This window comes from Oncorhynchus gorbuscha, linkage group LG12, assembly GCF_021184085.1.
Source record: "Oncorhynchus gorbuscha isolate QuinsamMale2020 ecotype Even-year linkage group LG12, OgorEven_v1.0, whole genome shotgun sequence".
Lineage (NCBI taxonomy): Eukaryota > Metazoa > Chordata > Actinopteri > Salmoniformes > Salmonidae > Oncorhynchus > Oncorhynchus gorbuscha.
In genome coordinates, this window is record NC_060184.1 from 56,292,618 (window position 1) to 56,313,094 (window position 20,477).

General features: G+C 41.2%; 2 pseudogenes across 1 annotated transcript; both read right to left on the reverse strand.

Annotated features, from left to right (window-relative positions):
* Positions 1-279: 279 nt before the first annotated feature.
* On the reverse strand, positions 280-13,479 carry LOC123991142 (annotated as a pseudogene). Its single transcript, XR_006830757.1, has 7 exons — positions 13,268-13,479; positions 10,429-10,484; positions 6,584-6,645; positions 6,078-6,150; positions 5,391-5,509; positions 3,342-3,408; positions 280-2,289 (listed from the first exon to the last, which is right to left on the reverse strand). The product of XR_006830757.1 is annotated as a ras-related protein Rab-18-like (transcript).
* Positions 13,480-16,165: 2,686 nt separating this feature from the next.
* LOC123991143 overlaps positions 16,166-20,477 on the reverse strand; it is a 30,920-nt pseudogene continuing 26,608 nt past the window's right edge.

A 20,477-nucleotide genomic window follows, 5' to 3' on the forward strand; every position in this document is an offset into this window, starting at 1 on the left:
TGACTAAATACTTTTTTGCCCCACTGTATCTACCTCTCGATCTGTAAACGTGTGGAATTCAAAAACAGGCTTTTAAGATAAACCCTTTTTCAGTTCTCACCAAAGGATAACATTTCCAACATGGTAAGTAGTCTAGGTCGTTTTCTGTGAAGACTTCTCAGATGAGGTGAAGTACAAGTACTGTGTGAAGATTTAGACTAAGTTAATAGGATCTGGCCCTTTGTTTTACAGTAGGCGAGGGCTCCTTAGCTCAGGCAGGAATAAGCATTAACTTCAGAATCCTTTAAAAATTACTTTATTCACTTTAATACATAGGGCGGTTTTATAATTGTAGTATGTATACATTCAAATTTTACAATCCACACAGGAATTATACATATTTTCATAAGTATTCCGAAACACACACACATGAATTTACAATGTGTTTATATGCTGTCACATATAAACAGAAAAGAACAAGTTCAAGAGTTAAAGCCTCTGTCATTTCCATCATAAAGCAGACGTCTAGTTCATTCAGGACAAATAAAACATCTCTATGCAGGCTACTCGAAACCCTGTGTGCAAGGTCCTGGATGAAGGTACATTTAACTCAATTGTTGTGTATGTGTGGTTCATACAGTCCAAGTTTGTGTCCGAGATGGCACCCTAATTCTCTATATAGTGCACTACTTTAGACCAGGGTGGTTGAAAGTAGTCCACTATATAGTTAATAGGGTGCCATTTTGGGACACAGTGCAACGGTCTCTGCAAGGCATTTATAGAACAAACATGAAAAATTAAAAGAATTCTACATGCAATTAAGGATAAGAAATCATTATATTCTGATTAGACATACTGTAAAGGCATCCGTGTCACTCCTGACAAATATACCATAGGTACGGTCACCCAAAACTACATTTCCCAACACATTCTTCCCGGCTCTCAAGAACTACAGGCAAGGTCTAAGGACATGGAACGTGGAGACAGAGCATTGCAAAACTCTTTTTTATTTATTTTTAAAACAGGTCTTACACCTTCTTTGATTTCAATGCCAACACCCATCGTTGGTCTTTTTTCCATATAGGGACACATTATGAAAAGCTGAAGCAAGACTGACGCTAGCGCTGATACTGATATTCATATTTAACTGTCTGAGTGGCAGATAACCAGGCTGGTCACAGCCCATTAGAACAACCAACAAAACATGCAGCGTTGGTTCGTTTAGTTTCTCTTTCACAACACACACAATGGATAGCCAATCCTCCTGTGCCAATCTGTTTGATTTATAAACCCTTCTAAAAAATGCTGAAAGTTTTGAGTCCAAGTCAGGAAAAGTTGTAAAACTTTGTTCCAAAAACATGGTGACTATAATTTTTAGAACAAAAGAGGCAGCTTGTGGAAGAGAGACAAAAAGAGAAGAGAGAGAGAGAATACATGAAGGCTTGGCCTGACAAGAAAATCAACTGCAGCGCTGTTAGGAGGGCGAGCACTGGAGAACAAGGTTGCATGATCACACAGGGTAGATGCACACACTGGAGAATCATCCCTGCAGCCAACACACACTAGCTGTCAACACACACTAGCTTGCCTTGCTAAGAGGAACAAAGTGTTAAAGGAGAGAGGGGGGGAATTCTACAAAGAAAAAAAAGTGTTGAGGGGGGAGGACAAACAAAACTCGATACAACCGTAATTGAGAAATGGTGATATTATTTTCATTTAGAAAATAATACCCCCATCTGCTATCCATGGTACTGTGCCCCACCTCACGATTCCACCAAGTCATACACTAATTTCATTTTCAGAAAGACCGACAGTACCTTTAAAACAGAATTATAGCCATGATAACAGGAAGTGTGCAAACAGCAACATCCCTATGAATGATCACAGCCAGTGAGCGGAGGGTGCTGGTCATGAGCAGCCCTGCCTCACTCCACACCTCAGGGGCTGATGTGGTAAATAGTCTGAAAACTATAGCTTTCATAGTCCTCATCGCAGGACATCAGCCATCAGTGTGTGTTTGGTTGGGTGTGTCTTTCAAGTGAGTGTGTGTGTGGGGTGCGTTTCGTATGTGTGTGTGTGTGTATATGAGTGTCTATGCTTCGTATGTGCGCGCGTCGCGTGTGAATGTAGTGTGGGTCTATACCAGGGAGCAGTAACCCCCACAGCCACCCCCTGCAGCCTGGTCCTGCCGGCCCAGCTGGACCCCTCGGCCCTGCGTCTCGCTCTCCCACAGTCCAGGGGTCTGGATGATCTTCTCAACCAGCTCCTCAAACGCACACTGGACCCCATCACGCGTCTTAGCACTGGCCTCTGGCCCAGAGAAAGGGGGGTGGGGGGGGAAGAGGAGGAAGAAGGGATACAGACATAACAACTGTCAGTGACTGGCTGCTCCTTCATGTCATCTAGCTTCTGACCTCCACAGCTGCCTTTCTCTGAAACTAGACAGGGTAATTCTCCTGAACATTGTGTGCCTCCGCTGCGTGTCGGACCGAACAACGTCATTTACCTGGGACTATGTTTATCACAGCCTCTTGTGTGTTATTGCTTAGCTAGAATGTGCTCTCCGAGTGCTACAATTTGAACAAGTTGCTCAAAATAGCTGTATCTATTGATTGGTAGAAGTTATTTATTTTCTGATTGGAATAACAAAGACTTCATACACAAATTTTATCTTATGAAGGTGGCAGATAGCCTAGCGGTTGAAAGCGTTGTGCCAGCAAACCAAAAGGACACTGGTTCGATTCCCTGACTAGGTGAAAAATCTGTTGATGTGCCCTTGAGCAAGGCACTTAGCCTAATAGCTCCTGTAAGTTGCTCTGGGTAAGAGTGTCTGCTAAATGACGTAAATCTAAAAATTGAAAGTGGTCAAAATGGTTGTTTCTTAAATTGGAGAGAAAATAAAGTAGTTGACACGGTTCCTAAATCAGTGGTGCCTCTGGAATGGCAGAATAAACTTCTGTTCCGAGTCAATTATGTATGAGTGTTGGTCCCACTGCTCTTTAACACAGTGTATATTTACCACGTGGTTATCATTAAAATGATCTAAAATATGTTATACTAAATACAGGCAAAAACATGGTAACAATAGACAAAAAAATGGTTTACGTCATTGAATTGCTTATTTCAAATAAAATCAGACAGCTTTGTCCACATAAGGGGGGGGGGGGGGGGGGGGGGGGGGGTTAGACAAAGTGAAAGATGTTAGAGGGTATTAAAAAGAGAAGGCTAAGAATAGAAGCAGGCAGACATTCCAGTCCAGGTATGACAGGTATTTAAAAAAGCTGTTTCCCCGCATAACGGTGGGCCATAACTCATGCCCCGAGTCGCATCCGAGAGGGGAATCCTCCCAGCTCCCGACTTACCTATAAACAGCATGGAATGTTTTCTTGCAAACTTCAGGCCTTCGTTCCTGTCTAGTTCATGGTTTTCCTAAAACAAAGAAGAGTAATCTTTTATAAAGTCTGTCCAGTTTACCTGTCAGCTACTGTGAATGTGACTGGGCTGGGTACACGGGAAACATACACTACATCAAAAGTATGTGGACACCTGCTCGTCAAACATCTCATTCCAAAATCATGGGCATTAATATGGAGTTGGTCCCCCCTTTAAGCTATAACAGCCTCCACTTTTCTTGAAATGCTTTTCCACTAGATGTTGGAACGTTGCTGCGGAGACTTGCTTCCATTCAGCCACAAGAACATTAGGGAGGTCGGGCACTGATGTTGGGCAATTAGGCCTGGCTCGCAGTCGGCTTTCCAATTCATCTCAAAGGTGTTTGATGGGGTTGAGGTCAGGGCTCTGTGCAGACCAGTCAAGTTCTTCCACCTTGATCTCGACAAACCATTTTTGTATGGACCTCGATTTGCGCACAGGAGCATTATCATGCTGAAACAGGAAAGGGCCTTCCCTAAACTGTTCCCACAAAGAGTCACAGAATCGTCTAGAGTGTTATTTTATGCTGTAGCGTTAAGATTTCCCTTCAATAGAACCAAGGGGCCTAGCCTAAACCATGAAAAACAGCCCCAGACCATTACTCCTCCAAACCTTAGAGTTGGCACTATGCATTAAGGCAGGTAGCTTTCTCCTGGCATCCGCCAAACCCAGATTCGTCCATCGGACTGCCAGATGGTGAAGTGTGATTCATCACTCCAGGGAACACGTTTCCACTGCTTCAGAGTCCAATGACGGCGAGCTTTACAACACTCCAACCGACACTTGGCATTGCGCATGGTGATCTTAGGCTTGTGTGCGGCTGCTCGGCCATGGAAACCCATTTCATGAAGCTCCAGTTGAACAGTTCTTGTGCCGAAATTGATTCCAGAGGCAGTTTAGAACTCAGTGGTGGGTGTTGCAACCAAGGAAAGATGATTTTTACGTGCTGTGTGCTCCTAGACGTTTCCACTTCACAATAACAGCATTTGCAGTTGCCCGGGGCAGCTCTAGCAGGGCAGAAATGTTACAAATGGACTTGTTGGAAAGGTGGCATCCTATGACAGTGCCACGTTGAAAGTCACTAAGCTCTTCAGTAAGGCCATTCTACTGCCAATGTTTGTCTATGGAGATTGCATGGCCGTCAGCAATCGGTGTGTCTGAAATAGCCGAATACACTAATTTCAAGGGGTGTCCACATACTTTTGTACATCTACTAATGTTATATTCTCCTACAGGGTTAAGAAACAACAAACAAAGGACCTACTATGGCGGAAGACGACAGAGCCAGCAGGATACATTTAAATCCAATTACAATGTTGTTGTTTTTTTTAAAACAGACTCAGGGAACTAAACCCAGAGATAACATTTGGTTGAACATGCGAGTGTTTTCACATGGGCTCGGGATATGTTAAAATGTGACGAGCCCTCTTCTCTCAGCCCAACCAGGTTGGGAGGCAATATTATTCACATTACATTCCAGCTCAATCTGTAAACTAGGAACATACTACACCAAGTACTGAAGAATGTTTCAAATATACACCAGCGCAGTGGTTCCCCCAGGATATTTTTTCAGCAGTGGTGGCAAGGGTAGCAGGAGAGGGTTGGGGGGGGTCCACAGGTAGGCATGGTTGTTTTAACAAAGACTACGTTGTGTAGTCAGTTAGATGCATTACTATGAGTTTTGTAAAAAAAAAATATATGTATATACAATATAATACATTTCGAATAAAATAATACAGGGGAAATACTGGGGTATGATCTAAACTTAGAAAACCAAGAATAGGGGGATATTGGTTTGGGGTAAGTCAATACAATGAATAGAGGATAACTGAAAAACAAGAAATTCCCTGTATATAGAATGTGTTGATTCTATGAGGGGGGAAAGCCTTGTTACCTAGTAAGTATCAACAAACATTAACCACTGATTATAGCACAATTCTAGCCTAAATGACACACTGTACACAAACAAACGGACTCGCCTTATCAATTTTGTTCCCGACCAGCATCTTGACAAGGTCATTCCTTGTGCAGTACGTCTCCAGCTCATTGAGCCAGTTGTCCAGCTTGGTGAAAGTATCCCGTCGTGATACATCATACACTGAGGAAGAGACAAGGGGTGAGGTGCTCGGTCAAAAACATTGTATCTCTGTCAGCAGATGACTGCAGGACATATTGTAACTGAGGGCGGGACCTTTGACCTTTAAAGCAGTGTTTCAAACCCCCCCCCCCCCCGCATCACTAGAATGTGTTAGTGTTCTATCATGAAGTAGTCCTGAGCTGTGTATCAACAATGGTTCTGCTACTACTAGGAATGTGTGTGAAATGCACCATCTCAATATGACAAAAGCCACAATTCACCCAAAATCGGACACTTAGCCACCGGACTAAAAGTGATGAGGAAATACAACACTTGTTTAGAAAGCCAGTTCTACTGCATCCATGGTGCTAGCCACACTATCATAGCCACACTATCACTATCATAGCCTCCGGGTATACTGTAGGCTCTGGAGGATGTCTGCTCTAGCGAAGAGCAATAATGTCAGTTCCAGAGAGTAAGGAAGAGGACAGGATGAAAAGCCATCAGTCTTTACGGTGGCTGTCCGGACCTGCAGTGGCTGAATGTGTCTAAAGGGGTAGAGGTCTGAATGATGAAGTTGTTTGCTCACCCAGGATGACTCCCTGCGCGCCACGGTAATAACTAGGTGTCAGGGTTCGGAAACGCTCCTGGCCAGCCGTGTCCTGCAAAACATAACCATAACCATTAAAGCCCTGGGCACATCAAAACACAACAGGTCTGGACACATAACACAGCCATAACCCTCTCCGCTGTCAGGCTCTGGACACATGGGGAGGAAAATATGGTGGTGTGACTAAGACAGAACCATAAAAAGTGATGGAGGACAAGGACTAAAGCATAAAGAGAGATTTGACAGCCATTTGTCATTGGTGCTCAGAATGATGTACATCAGCACCATCTTGTGGAGGTTAAGTGAATCATTTGTTAAGTGGAAGTTAAGCAATTCGATTTTTTTTTTTTTTACTAGCCATACCTAGGAGTTGTTCGACAACAATAACCTAGGCCCACACCTCATACTAACTCCTTTCCAGAATGTTCCAGTCAGTTTTGAAAGGGACAGTGTGTGTGTGTGTGTGTGTGTAGAGGACTACTTACCCATATTGCCAACTTTGCCTTGTTCCCATCCACTGAGATAGTCTTCACTTTGAAATCAACGCCTGCGTAAGAAACAGAGAGAAACACACATTCAGGGTGCTTTCGTAAATCACCCTGGCTATCTTCAGATTTCAGAGCACTCTTGCCTGTGAGTGCCAGAGTGCAGAATTTTACAAATGCTCAACACCAGTTGAATATGGCCAGTGTTGGTAAATGTTGGCAAAAAACGTAATTCATTTGTTGCCAGCAGCACAGTTACAGTCACCAAAGCTCTGGTTAACATGAACAGCCTAACCAGCTCTACTAGGGAGAGTAAAATGCTCAGAGTGAGGTGTTCTCATTTGTGTCTGGAAGTAGCTAACAAACTAGACAACGTTAGCCAGTTTGCTTGGGGGCTTGACTGCCGTTGTGAAGTCAGAACACTCGGATCCATCCTATTCCTAGGTCAGAGCGTCTAGGGTGCGCTCCGAAAGCATTTACAAAACTGACAATCCGACAACGCTCTGAATGTACGAATACCCGGAGCACCCCCAATCGAAGACATCATGTCTTCATCATAAATGTGTGCCTGGTGATTTGAGTCATCACACAGGTCATATACGCCAATACTATGAATCAAGAAGACAAATGAACTTGACTCATTTAAAATGGTCAAAACATACATAACTTAGGCCTACATGTACCACACAATGCATGTCTGAACTAAATCGGATATTTTCACAAGTCAGAGAGGGGCGGAGCTTTGTGCACTTAAATTTTGATGCGTGTCCTGATTTAAAACTGTGTGGGGAATATGTGGTTGAATATGTAAAGATAAAAATATAGCAAATTTCTATTTAAAAAAAAAACTCCACCTGTGTTGTCGCTCAGAAGTGCCATGATTCATTCTTTGAAATCCCCTTTTCTTCGGTCGAAAATACATCAAAATAAAAGCGTCGTGCTCGTCACACATGACGCGTAAATCTCTATGGCTTCTTTCAGCGCACATAGCATGAAGGGTTTGGCTGGACGTATTGTCCAAAAGTTTTAGCACACACTGAAAGATTTATCAGGAAAAACGTATGCTTAAGATGGGGTTGTTTTTGTGTCTGGACCAGGCTCCAGACAAGAGCCAAAACAAAGAGGAGTGAAGACGAGATGGACTCATCTCCTCACCCTGCCCTCCTCCTACACCCAAAAGAGTGTCAAGCATGTCCTCTCGCTCTTTGTTTATCCCTACGGACCATGGTATTTAGCACCCACTACCGTGTAGACAACAGTACAGTCATTGCCCTAATGCAGCATCTGGTTCATACATCACCAAGCCAACAATAACTGACAATCACTGTGGTGTAGTCAAGGTAGGGCTGTTGTGCTGCAGACTAAACTCTTTACGGGCGACCTGAAACGTCCCGAGTACGTCTGACAGAAACTGGAATCGGCAACTCACTTCAACATGGTTTGTTTATTAATAAAAAGGTACGTGATGGAGCTCTTTTCTTCGACCCTGCAACCCACTAAATGATGTGGTTTTGATTTAAAATAATGCGCGAGAAGCCTGTGTTTGGAGGATACATTGGCATGGGTGATGGGCCCGAAACGAAGTCGATGGCCGGCAAACCGAGCCAATGTATCCTCCAACGCCGGTTTCGACGGCATTATCACTTGTATACAATGGGTTACCAACATATTTAAATAATGATTGACATTTTCATTACAAAAAAACATTATTTTGATGAATTTATGGAGACCATTTCATCCTTCCACAAGATCTAGTCCAGACACAAATCTGGACTAGATGGCTGGTCGTTCGTTTTATCGGTTTGGTTGCTAGAGACGCGACCCAGTCGCTCAGTCTTTTTGTTCTATATCTATGGATGCGACTCTAAATGTTCCATTGCCATACTGGCTGACAACGTTCTTATCCCTTGCTTGTTAGCTTGCCAACTACGGGTAATTTACAGTCACTTCAAAAAGTGCGATCTCACCTGGCTTAGAAAATGTGCTTAATTGTCAGGACACTGTTGTTCAGAGGAGCTAGTGAACAACACAGCTAACACAATCACTTCAAACTGAAGCTGGAAAGAACATAAACTAGCTGAACTTAGTTTCACCTTTTTTCCCCAATTTACATTTCTTTGTATAGATATATCGATAAAAATGATGCCAGCCGATTCATGATTTCGACTGGCTGAGAAACGATGCCTTCCTGTGTTTGTCTCATCCCAAAACGTCCATTAATGGAACAGCTGAAGATCGAAACAATGTTGCAAATGTCCAAGAGGCAGACCGCAAGGTTTATACAAATCTCCGCTGTTGAAACTAAATGGTAGTCTAAAAGAAATGTGAGATAATGTCTAGATGCTTTTCATAGTGGAGATCAAGTTTAGAAAGTGCCTGGCTGGGCTGATGAGACAGTGGATTGCGCAGTCAGACGGAACAAAGTAAGTAGTCATTTTAATATAATAGATTTAGCCGCATATGGTAATTTGTGGAATATACACCGACTGGAATGCGGTTTTAACCAATCCGCATTAGAGCCACCCGTTGTATAACACTCCATAACTCACACAGACAGCACACTAAGTACAACAACCACATGCACCAAAACAGTAGTAGTGGCAAAGCATTTTAACTGATCACAGACGACCCGTGTCCTCAAATCTGAGTCTGTATTTATTCATGAGTACCGGTACACCTGAGGCCGAAGCTTCTTATCGCCGTATTTAAGAGAGAACGTAGTTGGATGATAGGGAGGTTGTTTGATTTGTAAATGGATCTGTTTAAATGCCAAAGGGGCGCTACTAACCACATGTTCCGATACAGATTTGTAACATGCTGGCACAGAATTACAGCAAGACTCAAATAAGAGACCACGGTATGCTTATGCTAATATGACAGATATTGACAAGTGTAGATTGAACTTTTGAACTTTATACAAAGGAAGAAAGGAGCAAGCAGGAATTGAGGGATACCAGTGGTTTTCAGACCACAAATCACAAGGGACTTGTGTCAATGTGGGGAGTATAGCTAAACTTCTATGGGGACATCTGTTTGGCAAAGATATTGAGTTGGCCAAGTAAAATAGGAGCGAGGCATGCCTACCAGAAAAATTGTTTTATTACGTCGAACTTTCTCTCTGGGATTCCACAGGCACGTATGGTTGTTTTAACAAAGACGACATTGTGCAGTCAGCTATAAGAACTTCTTTTTGTAGAAAAAAACAACACTATTCCATTTGTGTCTCCCATTCTAAGTAATCAATAGCGCTATGAATTTTGAGCCTGTCTTTCACTAAGACTCCTGGATGTTAACTGTCTCAAGGCTACCTAAAAGAAATAATAGGGGTGTCCTTGAAGAGTCTAATGTTTAATACAGTTTTGAATTCTGATATCATTTGCAGATCCTGGAAGAAAAGGAATTCTCCATTTCCCAAACCATGCATTTCACCACCGGTTGAATTAACTCGCTCACTGTAAACCGGGCTGGCTGTATCTCGTTAAATTTAGAAAGTAGATTATTGAAATAGTTGGGATATTAGCTATACTTTTCATTCAGAATACCAGTCAGTGAGCTAGTTATTGTTACCTGGTCTGTTCATACTGTTGATACCCATGAGCCTAGTGCAGGACTGACCAGGTCAAGCTACTCTGTGCTTAGCTCAGATAAGAGGGGTCCTGTCCAGTACTGTTTGTGTGTGCTCACTGTTTGTCTTTAATTATTGGGCATGTTTTAATGAGACAACAAGGGCTCCTAGTCCTAGCTAACCCGGGATCAATCAGTGGAGCAGTCACTAAAACAAGATGAGTGACTATCATGTGTGTGGGTTATAGAGGGCTAGTGACACTGCCTTCAGAAGGTCTTACCTATTGTTGCTGCTAGTTCTGGATCAAATGTGTCATCTGTGAATCTCAAGAGAAGACTGCAAAAGAGAAAAGGACAAATACTTTATCATTTGTATCATTTCCATTTTAGCCTTGCACAATTACAATGGTGTCGTTTTTACAGTACTGTACAACACATTTGAAATGAGGGCAACTTCCACAAAGGCAAATAGCCATGAGCACATAGCTATTAGCCTACATATTAAATAAACTAACAACCAGATGACATCATTGGTTGGTGTTCAGAGGGTCAGGGTTCAGTTGAGTCACTAATCAAGTGCTAAGAACTGAATCACAGGGCTAATGATGTAGCTAGCTAATCCTTATTTCCAGTCAACCCCAGCACAGATAATAGCCAGATACTCTAATTTTCTTGTTCAACCATACACTCATTTGCTTCATCCACATGGAAATGATTTATCAGATGGAATGTCAGAAGAACGACTGGTCATAGTTTTATGTCAGTATCCTGATACCTCAGTAGCAATGTTGTTACTTAGCCTACATAATAGCACAAGCGCAGTGCAACAGACCAATTTGCCCAGTAAAATAAAACCCATATTCTCTGCCAGAGAGATTTCTAATGATTTGAAGACCTAGGAAGAGAGGGTGGAATATTTGAGAATGAGATCATGCATTTATTTAATCAATAAATGATTTAAAAAATATATATGGACATAAAGTCAGTAATGAAGATTGAGTAATCATATGCCATTACATTTTAACAATACTTCAATTCAAGGTTGAGGCAGTAACCCAAAATGGGCAGATGAAACACTAGCCTTGGCCAACATTGTTCATAGCTAACGTTAGTGATGAGTTGGAGGTGTTGCAACAACAAGGATGACTGCATAGAGTTATTTTCACACAGCTAACATCTTAATATGCCTTAAGTCACTTCAGTACAAGTGAGTTTTGTAATAATAAATCAGAACAATCATTTTGCTGATAGTATACAAATATTTAAGCTGCTGTTTTATTTGGAAAAGTGTTTGATTCAGTCAATTCAGGTGTTAGATGAATTCGATCAAAATTGAACATTTGACACATCCAATATAACAGCAGGGTTTAGCAAGGCCTTTGTGTCCTGAGTCTGATATATCTTAGGCCTATGCCAAGACCTTAGCTACAGCTAAAGAGTTTGGCCAACACAGCTGAGAGTTAGAATCTTAAATGGGTGCAATGATGGCACCATAAGTTCCAAGAACAAATTCCAGGCCGTCCTTGTAAATAAGAATTTGTTCTTAAATTGAGTCGACCTGGATAAATAAAAGGTTATTTTTTTAACATCCTTCGCATCTCATTGCTAATCTCGCTAAAATACAAAAAAAGGCTTGAAAAGGCTTAAAATCTTAGAAAATAACTATTTGTCCCTTGATGCAGATGCATTTTGGTTGTGTCTCTGGCCAGTCAGGTGGAAGGAATATCCAGTTTATTTTTTAAATGTAACCTTTATTTAACTAGGCAAGCCAGTTAAGAACACATTCTTATTTACAATGACGGCCTACCCCGGACGACACTGGGCCAATTGTGCACCGCCCTATGGGACTCCCTATCACATCCGGATGTGATACAGCCTGGATTTGAACTGTGGACTGTAGTGGACTCTTGCACACAGCCTGGATTCGAACCAGTACCCTTGCACTGCAGTGCCTTAGACTGCTGCGACACTCAGGAGATGCAGTGAGTGTCGGTCTTTCTTCAATGAAAAAACACATTTATTTGATTATTTTGAGAAACTGAAGGCTGTCTGGTCTGAACCAAATGAAAAGTACATCTGACTGCTGGGTCGAGCAGTGCAGGTGCACTAGTCCTCATGCATTAGTAATATAACATAGCCCTACTATTTGATGGTTCAAGGCTCACTCAGACATACCAGAATTCTTTCTAGCAGTAAAGAGACTAAAGCCAGAGATATACACAGCTTGGGAACATTCCATGAGAATAACATCCTACTTTGCCATATTGCTAGAATTTATTCTTGGAACTTGTTGCCATCATGGCACCCATTACGATTCAAACTCTCTACTGAGTTGGCCAAACTCTTTAGCTATTGCTAAGGCATTGGCCTTGACATAGGCCTTTTAGACTCGCTGGGTCTCACTAGATAAACCTCGCTGTCATATTGGAGGTGTCAAATGTCCAGTCCAGTCTTGATTAGATTAATCTAACATAACATAACCCGTGAATTGAATTCCACTCAAATTGATCACTTCACTGACACTTTTCCTATAAAAATATATTTAATTTAGCAAGTCAGTTAAGTACAGATTTTTATTTACAATGACGGCCTAGGAACAGTTCTGCCTTGGGCAGAACGACAGATGTTTACCTTGTCAGCTCAGGGATTCGATTTAGCAACCTTTCTGTTACTAGCCCAACGCTCTAACCACTAAGGCTACCTGCTATTAAAGCATGAATCTAGTTATTTGTATACTGCAATCAAAATGATGTTTTTTTATTTAATCTTACAGAACTCACTCCTACCGAAGTGACTAATAAAAGGCATATTAAGACGTTAGCTGTGTGAAAATAACTCGTTGCAGCCATTCTTGTTGTTGCAACACCTCCAACTCATCACATCAATTACGTCACCCGGTCCATATCGTAAGCTAGCTAACGTTAGCTAGCTGATGTGGCACAGCAAAAGATTGTATTACATTAGCCAGTGTACTATGATCTAACAACATGTTTTTTTGTTGCTTGGTTAACACTCAAGCGATCTGGTTAACAGACACAGCACGAAAACACGGTCATTTAACGAGACAATCAGGGCTCCTAGCTAATCGTTCCAGCTACTGTTAGCTACCAGCATTCTTACCTGGACTTCCCAACGCCACTTTCTCCAATTATTAAATTTTCAGTGTTGTTAAAACATCGTCTTCCATCTTCCTATGCGATCTATAGACTATACTTGTACTTCAACTAAGAGTTGTAAAAATACACCCTAGAAGAATTGTCAACTAGTTAATGAGACTTCTTCTTTAAATTTGAATTGGCAGATCGCAACCACCTCAAAGAGCCATGGACCGCCACCTACTGTACTGGAGTGAGGCAGGTCACATCCTCCCTATATAGAGCGCCACAGCATGAGTCATACCCATACAACCTAACGGTCTAACAGGGAAATGGTTCGAATCGTTTCTCCACCATTGCTTTTTTACATAGGGTAATTTTAGAAACACTTAAAATGAGGGCGGTGTTTCATGTATGCTTAACCTGGTGTGACGTTTTGATAACTGTAAATCTCTCTCAGACAACATGCCCTTTATCAATATATTTGCCTGTATTCACAACCCCCCCAAATGAAATGCTGTAATCACCTACTTATGTGGGTATCATACAGAACTACAAATTCCATGATGATCTGGATGAGACTGGCAAATCGAGGCAAAGGTAAGAATCTCTGGATTAACTATCTAATGTTAGCTAAATGTAGTAATGAATAAATTGGCTACATTTCTTTAAATGGACAATTCTGTCAACTGTTTTGGGCAAGTTTGAAATTTAAACAATACCTGTTTGCAAAGGTGAAAGCTAGAGATTACGTTCTGGAGCTTGCAGAGATAGTCTACTTTGATGCTAATTAGCATAAATTAAATAGAGCCGAATGTATTGATAAAAGTCACCTTGTCCGAAAGAGATTTACATTTATCAAAACGTCACACCAGGGTAAGCCTACACACAACACCATCCTTATTTTCAGCATTTTAAAATCCCCTATAGGAAGAATAAATGGTGGAAGAAATTATTAGAACTATTTCCCTGTCTGACCGCTAGGTTTTGGGGGTATTATGAGACGGCCACTGTGGGGCTCTATTAGTAAATGTTGTCTTATCTCTCCCTGTGTTTCCGCCTACTATTATGGAGTGTGAATTCATTAGACTTTATAACAGAAAAAGGAAGAAAATTGCCCTACCAACTAACCCTACACCCATTAAAAACCTCACCACTATTCCGCTACTTGGCCCTGTCTGATCCTACACTAGGCTGGAGAATAATAATACTTCTTCTGTGGGGTTTTACGGTGGACTACATCCTATTATGGTGTATTGCCGCCACCTACTGAGTGGGGTGAAAACTGACGCTTTAACTCCGAAAAAGAGGAAAAAACGTAAACAAAACCAAAATTATAACAGTCTGTCTTCCTACTCAGATCGCTACACAGCCTCTGGGGTCTGAGAGGGGGGAACATCTTCAGATAATATTCCCTGCAATGTCTTGGCTGTGAAGTCCTGGAGATCCAAAAACCTTTTAGGTTTCACAATGTCCCGTTTCTTAGATTTCTTGGTTGTTTGGCCAGTACAATGAATCACCAGCGCAATTAAACGCAACAAAATCCACTACTTAACAATCAGTGTTTCAGGATCCTTTAACTGATGAACGACTTTCTCAGCAAGCTGCGGGGCATCCACTACCATGTCATCCTCATCTCCATTTCCTCCAACAATTTCCACTGTCTCCACATAGGAGACCCGCTGGACAGCTACCTCGACCTCCTTCACCCTGACAGGGCACCCCGGGGGACTCAAGAATGTGATTCCCACCACAATTGCAGCATTGTACACCCTCCGAATCTTCAAAAACGTTTTTCCTCATCCTGCACACACTTGACATGTGTGCCTTAAAAAGGCACTTTAAAAACAAGATGTGGTATTTTGAGAGATTTTAGTATTTTAAAAACACATTCCAAGAGGCCTTTTACTTCAATACTGATTTCACACAAACACTGTTACAGATGAAAGGCCCAGTGATTTCAGAACAAAGGTCACAATTTTTAACATTGATCAACATGAAACACATTGGTTGAATCAACGTTGTTTTCATGTCATTTCATCGAAATGACATAGAACCAATGTGGAATAGATGTTGAATTGACCTCTGTGCCCAACAGGAAGGCTTTGCAATGAAGCCATATTTGGCTTTGCTTGGAATGAGCACCGAAGGAATGATGTTGAATACTGAAATCTTTTAGAATATAACTATTATACTAAAAATAAATTAAACTTCACATTTGGTCACATAAAGACATGTCAATTGATTGTGTAATTCATTGATTTAGATGATTTTATCCCATTAATACAAGTGGTTTTCAATCCCTTTAAAATAGACTTAATGACAGTCTTATGACATAATGTATACTTAGTCTTTTCAGTCCTTTCGCAATGCAAACTTGTACTCATCAATAGTGCAATGATCACTTTTAAAACATCAATGTAATATCACTTCTTCACACATTATATGTTATCTAATGACAAGGTTAGAGTCAACCAATGGTTTTCTATGATTGACAATTATGTGATTGATGTGCTAAATTCATCTTTAAAAACTGCTCTCAATGATAAATCCAGATTCTTGTAATCCTGCTTAATGGATGACTATTTTATACACAAATCAATGTGTTTACTACATATATACAGTACCCTTTGGCTGAAAAAAATACTTTATAACCACAATGCAAAAGGTATGCTTTAGCCTCAGGTCCTGTCTGAAACTCGATTTCTTCATTCCAAATTTCTCTATTTCCTATATACAGTAGTTAACTACTTTTGATCAGAGCCCATTGGCCATCGTCAAAAGTAGTGCACTAGAAAGGGAATAGGGTTCCATTTGGAGTACAGATGTTGTCTTTGAAAGGTAAAACCCTTTGCCCATACCAGTTCTGTGGCAAAAACCTTCATTTCAAACAGTGGTTCAAGAAATGAAATAATCTTAAAAGTATATACACACAACTTTACTTAAAAAAAGATAATGCATAGAAAATAAAATGTTAGTAAACATGCCAAATGTATTGGCCAAATGTAATGTTATAATACTGAAGCAACAAAAAGAAGAAATTACAAAATACATACAATGAATCCCCCCTCCCATGCCACTATCCCTCTCACCCTCGATCCCCTATAACTATATTTGCATACAGTGTTTTTCAAGCTCCATCATTTGCCTTCATATTTGGGGTTGACCACTGTCGTAACAGCACTCTTGTAGATAGGGTTTTCGCCCTGGAAGGCACAAGAGAAACAAGGAGAAAATGTTAGAATTGTAATGTACAGTCAGTCATAATACCTGTCACATAACATGTCAGTCGTGTGAACACAGCTGCAACAAATTTATTAGGAAAAAAACACCACAACAAAATCAGAGCCATCCATTGAGAATATCAAATGATTATGAAGCATTCTTTGGACAGATCTTTCCAACTGATCGTGCTATCACCTGGATACGTTGCTGTCATTGTGAGTGAGCATTTGTGTTGTCATCCAGGGAACACTTTTAGAAGAGATATCAACAAACGTCACAGTCACAACATGCCATTTCCATCATACTGTAGAATTAAATATGATATAAATACTAAACTTAAACTGAAGTGTACTGGGCCTACACGTGACCACCTGTTAATACTTACCTCCATTTAAACTACTAACCGACGGGACGGCTGTCAAGTTGACAAACATACATATAAACAAACAGGAAACCCATGCAGGAAAACAGAGGAGAGGGACATTAAATACAAACTTATAGATCCACAGTTTTAAGTCCATAGTTTGGATTCTGGAACTTTTTAATGGGGCTCTTGTCAATTGGATTCTCTTGCTATGGGTTGAGAGAGTGGGACAGACAATTAAGAACAGGAAACAGAGAATGAAATGAAAAGCATGGGTGAAGACAAATGAGAAGGAATGAAACAATGATATGACAAAGAAGTGAAAAAATGAATCCCCTGAAAAAGGGGTGTTTCTACATCAGGATCCAGGACTCAGAGTTTTTACAAATTTGTACCTTTATTTAACTAGGCGAGTCACTTGAGAACAAATTCTTATTTTCAATGACGGCCTAGGAACAGTGGGTTAACTGCCTTATTGAAAGGCAGAAAGACAGATTTTTACCTTGTCAGCTCAGGGATTAGATCTTGCAGCCTTCCGGTTGCTAGTCCAACGCCCTAACCACTAGGCTACCTGCCGCCCCAGGTTGATCATCTCCCTTTGATAATCATCTTACAGTGCTGGGTACATGCCCCTTTTATACGGTACCAGTCAAAAGTTGACACACCTACTCATTCAACGTTTTTTCTTTATTTTTTAAAACAATTTTCTACATTGTGGAAAAATAGTGAAGACATCAAAACTATGAAATAACACATATGGAATCATGTAGTAACAAAAAAATGGATAAACAAATCAAAATATATTTTAGATTCTTAGTAGCCACCCTTTGCCTTAATGTAGCCACCCTTTGCCTTAATGACAGCTTTACACACACTTGGCATTCTCTCAACCAGCTTCACCTGGAATGCTTTTCCAATCGTCTATAAGGAGTTCCCACATATGCTGAGCACTTGTTGGCTGCTTTTCCTTCACTCTGCGGTCCAACTCATCCCAAACCATCTCAATTGGGTTGAGGTCGGGTGATTGTAGAGGCCAGGTCATCTGATGCAGCACTCCATCACTCTCCTTCTTGGTCAAATAGCCCTTACACAGCCTGGATGTGTGGGTTGGGTCATTGTCCTGTTGAAAAACAAATGATATTCCCACTAAGCGCAAATCAGATGGGATGGCGTATCGCTGCAGAACGCTGTGGTAGCCATGCTGGTTAAGTGTGCCTTGAATTCTAAATAAATCACCCACAGTGTCACCAGCGAAGCATCTTCACACAACCTCCTCAACGCTTAATGGTGGGAACCACACTTGTGGAGATCATCCGTTCACCTACTCTGCATCTCACAAAGACACAGCGATTGGAATCAAAAACCTCGAATTTGGACTCTTTAGACCAAAGGACAGATTTCCAATGGTCTAATGTCCATTGCTTGTGTTTCTTGGCCCAAGGAAGTCTTCTTCTTATTGGTATCTTTTAGTAGTGGTTTATTTGCAGCAATTAGACCAGGAAGGCCTGATTCACACAGTCTCCTCTGAACAGTTGATGTTAAGATGTGTCTTTCTTGAACTCTGAAGCATTTATTTGGGCTGCAATTTCTGAGACTGGTAACTAATGAACTTGTCCTTTGCAGCAGAGGTAACTGGGTCTTCCTTACCTGTGGTGGTCCTCATGAGAGCCAGTTTCATCATAGTGCTTGATGGTTTTTGAGACTGCACTTGTTCAAAGTTCTTGAAATTTTCCGGATTGACTGACCTTCATGTCTTAAACTAATGATGGACTGTTGTTTCTCTTTGCTTATTTGAGCTATTCTTGCCATAATATAGACTTGGTCTTTTACCAAATAGGGCTATCTTCTGTATACCACCCCTACTTTGTCACAACACAACTGATTGGCTCAAATGCATTAAGAAGGAAATCAATTCAACAAATGAACTTAACAAGGCACTCCAGGTGACTACCTAATGAAACTGGTTGAGAGAATGCCAAGAGTGTGCAAAGCTGTCATCAAGGCAAAGGGTGGCTACTTTGAAGAATCTCAAATATATTTTGATTTGTTAAACACTTTTTTGGTAACTACATGATTCCATATGTGCTATTTCATAGTTTTGATGTCTTCACTATTATTCCAGAACGTAGAAAATCGTGAAAAATAAAGAAAAACCCTTGAATGAGTAGGTGTCCAAACTTTTGACTGGTACTGTATCAAGTCAGGTCAGTCGGCTCTCTCATACAGTCATTTAGGTCTGGTGTCTTCTCCATGTACCATAATGAGAGGGCCCAGAAGCCTCAGTGCCCTGCCCATGTCACCAGACCAGAGAGGCTATAACATGTGGCTGGTCTGACTGGGAGTAATCAGGATGAGCTGAATCATTAAGCATTTCAAACCCTGCCAGCTGTCTGGAATTGAACCTCTCCTGCTGTGTGGATAACACGCCACTAGGTTGAAGCATAACACAGAACAAACTAAGCTGCTGTAGCCACTCCCATGAAAAGACAGATGTGTGTCCAGACCTTCGCATTCCAAAAAGGATTCATTTTTTCATAGCTGTATTTTGCACAGAGATGACTTAAAACTACAGGGTTTTATGAACATTTTAAACAAACTGTTGGGTAGGACTGTGGAAAAATGTGTGACATCTTACGAAGTCATCGTCAAAAGCAACAGGTCTGTCATAGTCATCAAAGGTTGAGAGAGAGTAAAATATTTCCAATTCTGTGTTCCTTCAGGAGTCTGTTCTCTGTGTAAGAGATTCACACAGTGGCCATATCTATAACACCAGTTGTCCACATCTCAATCAACCTACTGAAATTACAGTCAGGGAGAATACAAACTGGGACCTGCAAAAGTACATCATCATCATCCCCATTATGGGCCATAACGAATAGTTCTCCAAAATGGCTTCTTGCGTCCTGTATCTACCATCTCCACTCCCTTACCGTGTCCCATTTAGCATTCATCTTCTCCTTCTCAAACTTGGCGAACTCTCTCCTGTCGTGGATGATCATGAGCAGCTTCCAGATGAGAAGCAAAGCCAGGCCGATCAGCACGATACCCGCCACCATGCCAGCCACGATGGGGATGATGTCAGAGCCCGTAGGGCAGTCTGGAACACAGGCAGGAACATTCAGTTACCCCAACTTGTATTTATTTATTTGACCATGCAAGTCAGTTACTGTAAGAGCAAATGCTGATTTACAATGACGTCCTGATTTGCATTATATATAGGCCCAGGAACTTTACCTGACCCTGTAAGCTGACCAGGAAGAACTTCCGGCCGGAGTACTAGGCCCTAGTACCATTAGAGCCAAGAGTTTTTCCTAGTCAGGCAAAAACTCCTAGCTCTAATCACAAAACGACTCAATAGACAAATAAATAACCTCCGTTTTCACTGTAATATCCTCAGTCACAATGACATAGTAGGATGTATGTAATGTCCTCAGTCACAATGACATAGTAGGCTGTATGTAATGTCCTCAGTCACAATGACATAGTAGGATGTATGTAATATCCTCAGTCACAATGACATAGTAGGCTGTATGTAATATCCTCAGTCACAATGACATAGTAGGATGTATGTAATATCCTCAGTCACAATGACATAGTAGGCTGTATGTAATATCCTCAGTCACAATGACATAGTAGGATGTATGTA